Genomic DNA, 6,516 nt, shown 5'->3' with positions numbered 1-6,516 from the left:
AGCCTGATGGCGGCCTCCTCCTCTGCCCTGGACTTTACCCACCTCCCTCTGGCCTCCCAGCCCCACGCTGAATCCCTCAGAGGCTCCGTTGCCTCCCGCTAAAGTCCCGACTGGTGGGTCCGGCGTTCAGGGCCCGCCCCGTTCATTGGCCAAGCCACGAACCCCTGGGCCTGCAGGGCCTTCTTCCAGCAGCTTCCCTGCCCTGAGCCAGGCTGTGTGTAGACGTGAAGGCGGCAATGGTTTCGTGAGTCGCTAAGTGGGGCCGAGGCCCACGTTGCTCCAAGTGCCATGGCAGGGGGCTCAGCAGAGGCCCAGCCCCTCTCCCTCGGGCCTTGTCCCCGGGGCACCGGGCTGCGGGGAGCAAGGCGGCCCTGGGCAGGGCTGAGCGGGGGCCTGCCCCAGTCTCCATAAATCAGAGTGGAGGAGCGGGTGGCTCTGCCCAAATCGCCCCAGGTGCTGCGTGTGCCCATCGGCCGCCACCCGCCCACGTGCTGCCGCTCCCCAGAGCCCCTGGCTTGCAGGAGGCGGTGGGCCCGCCACCCCCGCGCAGGCAGGTCTGGGGCACGGGCCGAGGCCCCCTCCCAGCTCCGTCCTGGGGGAGGCTCAGCTCGGCCCACTTCCCCCTCTCCGGGCAGCCAGGCCTCTGCCCCGGCCCTGCCCAGGCGGCCACCAACACGTTGTTTTCCAGGCTGGGTCTGGCTCAGCCTCCAGGGCCTGCCGGTCACGTAGCCAAACTGGTTCCTCCTCTCGGGCTGCCCCGGCTGCTGAGCACAGCGGTTTTCTGCTGGGAGAGCACAATGGAGCCTGCCCCAAGGGACCCGCCCTGGGGAGGCGCCAGCCGCCTCTGAGTGCTGTGTGACCCCGGACAGGGCCCACGCCCTCTCTGAGCCTTGGTTTCCTTCATGAGAAGTGAGAGGTGAGACCAGGTCACATGCAGCCGCTCCAATTAGGGCAGCAGCAGAGCATGGGCACAAGGGCACATGACCTGGCGTCCTCACAGGTCAGGACAGAGGGAGGTTAACTCACCCAGTCACAGCCGAACCCCCGAACCCCCCTTTTCTGTCCACCATCCCCACTTCTTCCCAGGCTCCTGCCTGGCGGGGGCGGCTCTCCCTGTCCCCAACCCCATCCCACAGCCCCCTCCTCCTCCCAGGAGGGCCCGGCCCAGCTGAGGCAGAGAAACAGGAGGAAGTGTTGGAAGGTACAGATTAGATCAGGGGGCACCTGGGCGAGGTGGCCCCCGCCTGCTGGCCCGGCTGGCAGCGGGGAAGGTTAGGGGGCTGTGGGCAGAGGGAGGAGGGAGAGCCGCCAAGAGCTGGAGTTAAACTTCAGGCCCACCCAGGGGGGAGCCAGCCAGTTTGGGCCAAGAATCACCTGACTAACCCCCAGCCAGGGCGCCCTCTGGAGCTCTGTCCCCCCCCCCCCCCCCCCCGCTGCCCGTCTCCCCTCTGCCATGCTGTGCCGTCCCCTGCAGCCTGGACAACCTCCCCCTCATCTCCACATTTGGACCGGGTTCTCCGACCCAAAAAGCCTGAGCCCCAAGGCCTGACCCTGCACCAGCAACTCTCGGTGGCGGGTGGCTGGGGAGGGCCACAGCCCCCTGGGAAGCGACACTTGCCCAGGACATAAAAATGAGCCCAGACGCCCCAGCCTGCCTGCGCCATAGGTCAGGGTCTGCTCCCAAAATGTGGGTCCCCAAAGGAAGGCCTTCCTCAGAGCACTGCAGAGGTTTCCAGGTGAGAAGCGGGGTGATTGGGGGGGACAGTCCTTCCTTGGCAGGGTCTGGGAGGCTCCCGGGGGTGCGGGGCGTGGAGAAGTGGCTACTGTCCCCAAAGCCGCATCTGTCCCCTCCCTGGTTCAGTGTCCAAGGCCTGGCAAACAAGCCCGAAGCCCATCACCCCAGCCCCCCAGGGTCAGAGGCTGGGCCACTGCTCAGCCCTGACCTCCACCCTGGCCCACCCAGGCCCTGCAAGTGTGGCCAGCAGTCCCACGCTGGAGCTCAGGGTCCCACAGGGAGCCGGCTGAGCCCTCTGCCCTCCTCCCCTCCCGTCCCCAGCCCTACTCCAGGTGCTCTTAGGCAGAGGATGCAGATGGAATTTGGAATCCTAGCACTTGCCTCTCGGGGCCTCAGTTTCCTCATCTGCACAGCCATCCTGGGCTGCCTGTGAGGACTGAAAGGCACAGTGAACACAGGAGCGCCACCCTGGAGGCTGTCGAGTCACAGGAATTTTCATTTCTGCAGGAATATGGTCCCGCCCCTTCTCTCCTGCACTCTGACCTCCTCATTCCACTATTGTCACCTCTTATGCCTGGAAGTCTGTGGAAGTCCCCCCTTCCTCACGCAGGGCCTGTCCCACCCCAGCCCCCTCCCCAAACTGGCGTCTGTGGTTCCCAGAGGGTCTCGAAGCCCAGTTTCGGGGGCCAGGCCTGGCCCAGCTACTCGGGAGGCTAAGGCAAGAGGACCGCTTGAGCCCACGAGTTCGAGGCTGCAGAGTGCTATTAAAAAAAAAGCCCAGGCCGGGCGCGGTGGCTCACGCCTGTAATCCTAGCACTCTGGGTGGCCAAGGCAGGTGGATTGCTTGAGGTCAGGAGTTTGAAACCAGCCTGAACAAGAGCGAGACCCTGTCTCTACTATAAATAGAAAGAAATTAATTGGCCAACTAATATATATAGAAAAAATGAGCGGGCATGGTGGCGCATGCCTGTAGTCCCAGCTACTCGGGAGGCTGAGGCAGCAGGATTGCTTGAGCCCAGGAGATTGAGGTTGCTGTGAGCTAGGCTGACGCCACGGCACTCACTCTAGCCTGGGCAACAAAGTGAGACTCCGAGACTCCGTCTCAAAAAAAAAGAGCCCAATTTGGGGGAATCAGGACCTGGGTGGCAGGGAGTGGGGGAGGGGTGGACCAGCTCGCTGGTGGGTCCCAATGCCCTACATGCCCTCCGTTCCACGCGGGAAAGAATGTCACATCTCAGGTGAGCCTGGGGCCTGCCCTGGGTCAGCACCACCGGGCCCCATCCCACATCCCTGCTGGGAAAACCGCTTTCCCAGAGTGTCGGTTTCTCCCGCACCCGCCCCACCCGCTTCCCAGGCCGGGAGGGCAGGGCCGGGCAGGGCAGGGCTGGGCAGGGGAGAGCAGCTGGGCTGTGTTTGTTTTTGGGGTTTTCCTCTTAGACTGGTTCTCTAAACAAAAGGCCTGGGTGGCTGTGGGGACAGAGCCAGCCCCAGCCCCTTGGGGAGCCAAGGGGGTTCCCATAGACTCCTCCCTGGGCCAGGCCGTCTTAGGGAAACTTCGAAGCCCTGTGACACAGGAGCTATTTCCCCAGTTTACAGAGGAGGAGACTGAGGCTCAGAGAGGCCCAGTGACATGCTCAAGGGCTCACAGCGGAGGAGGGGGCTGGCAGCCCATGGGGGCAGAGAGGGTGGGATGACTCGGCAGGAGCTTAGCGTGGGGATGTACTGGGTGCTGGTGCCCCTCTCCCCCTCCTGCCCCCCAGGTCTGGCTCCCCAAATCTCTCTTCGGCAGGCAGCGCCACCTCGGCCTTGTCCTCGTCAGCTCCCAGGCTGGGCTCCAACCCCTGGTGGCTGCAACTCCAACATGCAAAGCCTTGACATTGGCCGTAACAATGGCACTTGGGGAGTCTGCGAGGGCCAAGCTCTGTTCTGAGAGGCGTTACCGCGATCACCTTACTTAATCCTCACGGTGGCCGGGTGAGGTGGGCACTGTCATTACTCTCATTCCCAGGTGAGGAACCTGAGCCCCAGGGCGGTGGAGGCACTTGACCAGGGGCAGCAGAGGCAGCAGGCACACCCAGGCAGCTGGCCCTGGAGCCCACACACCTGACTTCTCCATGCTACGCCTCTGGCTCTCCAGCCTGGACCCCTGACCTGGGTGCCAGGTGGACACCTCTCCCCGATTTCCTGTGCTCTCTCAGGGCAAGGGGGTCACTGTCCCCAGCCGGGCCCCACCGTAACTCCCATCTCACTCCATCCTAAGGCCTGCGGACTTCCTGTCCCCAGCCCATTGTCGTGGGGCCCACTCATTCATGCCATGTCCCCACGCCCAGCACTGCAGGTTTTGCACACAGTAGGGCCTCTCAGAGGAACAAAGTGGACTCCAGCCCAGGAGCCGGCCCCAGCCTCCCCGCAGTGCCCTCTGCTGGTCATGCCCGGCACTGCCCCCGGTCCTCCCGGCCATCAGCCCAGGCTTGATGGGGCATCACCTAATAACCCCCTGGGTTTATAGCGCTGCTTTCTTCCACCGAGCTCAAAGCACTTTCCCATCTGTGATCTCCCTGGCCGGGGACCAGCCCCAGGAGTGTGGGAGGACCCAGCATTCATCTCCCCATTTTACAGAGACAAACCAAGGCCCGGAGAGGGATGGGGCGAGCCCCGGCGTGCAGCTGGCAGATACAGAAAAGAACTAAAAGATGCATTTATCCAGCCCTCTCGGTTACAGATGAGCAAACACAGGGAGGCCCAGAGAGGAACCGACTTGCCCAGATGAGCCCTGGGCTAGAACTCCGGTGTCCTAAATACCGTCCAGGCCTTTCCCACGACAGCGAGGCCTCTGCCTGCAGAGACACGGAGCAAGGCCTCAGCCCAGGCATCACACGTACCGTGGCCCTGTTGTCCCACGTGCACTCCGCACCGTTGCGGACCTCCCAGGAGGTGGCAGGTGGGGATGCACTCACGGCCTGTGAAGGCTATGAGGCCAGGTGAGGCCAGGTGGGACCAGGTAAAGCCAGGTAAGGCGATGGTGGGAAAATGAGAGCATTGGCCCACACTGCAGATTCCAGCGGGACCCTCAGCCCCACCCGGCAGGCACAAACACCGCCCAGCAGGAGACGCCAGGCCAGGGCTTGACCCTCTGAGGCACCAGCATGTGGCATGCCGCCCACATCCTGCCAGGGGGTCAAAAATGGGAAGGAATGGTCAACCAGTCTGGCCCTAAGTCTCAATTCCTGTCCCTGTTGAGCCCCTCCCGGCACTTCTCATGATTTGCCAACTTCTGTATTTATTCTAGTGACTTGTCAATGTCTGTCTCCTCTGCCAGACTCTAGGCGTCTACAAACTTTTTCTGAAAAGGGCCAGAGGGGAAATATTATTGACTTTGAGAGGCGTACCATCTCTGTCACAACTATACCACTCTGCTGTGGGGTGGCAGAGCAGCCAGAGCCAACAAGTAAACAAATGAGCATGGGTGTTTCAATAAAACTTTATTTACAAAAACAGACTGAGGGGCCATGTTTGGCCCATGGGCTATAGTTTGCTGACACCAGCTGTAATTCCCAAGACAGCCGGATCACATCTGTTTGCTCTCAGCTGTGTCCCATTGTGTGGGTAGACAGCACACTGTAGGCGCTGCTTAAATCAATATTTGAAGAATGAGAGAGTGAAACGGGCAAGACTCCTGTGGGTAGGGCTGGAAGGTCGTGTGTGGTGTGGGTTGATCGGGGTGGGGAGGGCACAGCTTGTGCAAACATCCAGAGGCAGGAATGGAGGGGACACTGCCTGTCCTGAGATCCCAGGAGTTACCAGGCTCAGAATCACCCCAGAGGTCAAGACAGAGGGGAATGCTGGGAGTCTAAGGGCTGCCCCCGCATGGCAACAGCTCAGACCCCCTTCCTAGGGTTACTGGGAGGGTTAACCCTTTGCATTCGGATGTCAAGTGTGGATAATGTCTAGTGGATGATGAGAAAAAAGCAAGCGAGTGCAAAGGGTTAAACACGACAGGAGGGGTAAGGGTCTCCCCTCAGCACCTGGCACACAGAAAGGCCTCAGCTACCAAGATTATTTTTGCTGTTGTTATTAATCCAAACGCCTGAAACTTCCCCTCAGACTCCCACCAATGGCCCTGCCTGGGTCAGCAGGGCTCTCCCAACCGGGGCTGGGTCTTCACAATGACCATGGGGATGCCTGTCTCTGCAGGAGCTGGGGGCGTCTGTCCTAGTGCTGGGGACCCCTCAGCACCTGTTTGCTCACTGGGCTGGAAGCCTCCCCAGGCAGGAGCTGGTCTCATCCCAGTGTCCCCAGTGCTCAGGCCAGGGCCTGGCAGAGTGGCTGTGTCTCCCCCATCAGACTGGGAGCTTGCCCTCTGTCTCCCCATCCCACCTAGTCTAGCTGGTCGCCAGGGGAGGACACTGACCTGACATCCAACTCTAGCTGGCGGCCTCTAATCCTGAGCCTGGAACCAAGAGTGGGGGCACATTCCAAGGTCAGCCTGCGACTTTCTCAGGCTCCTAGAAAGGCCCCAACCTCTGGGGACCCCCAGGCCACCAGTAAACAAATGAGCCTGGGTGTTTCAATAAAACTTTATTTACAAAAACAAACTGAGGGGCCATGTTTGGCCCATGGGCTATAGTTTGCTGACACCTGCTATAATTCCCAAGACAGCCGGACCACATCTGTTTGCTCTCAGCTGTGTCCCATTGTGTGGGCAGACAGCCACTGTAGGCGCTGCTTAAATCAATATTTGAGAAAGGAGAGAGTGAATGAGAGAGCTCAGCCCCAAGAAC

This window comes from Microcebus murinus, chromosome 2 (genome assembly GCF_040939455.1).
Source record: "Microcebus murinus isolate Inina chromosome 2, M.murinus_Inina_mat1.0, whole genome shotgun sequence".
Lineage (NCBI taxonomy): Eukaryota > Metazoa > Chordata > Mammalia > Primates > Cheirogaleidae > Microcebus > Microcebus murinus.
Note: the sequence above shows the minus strand (reverse complement) of the source record.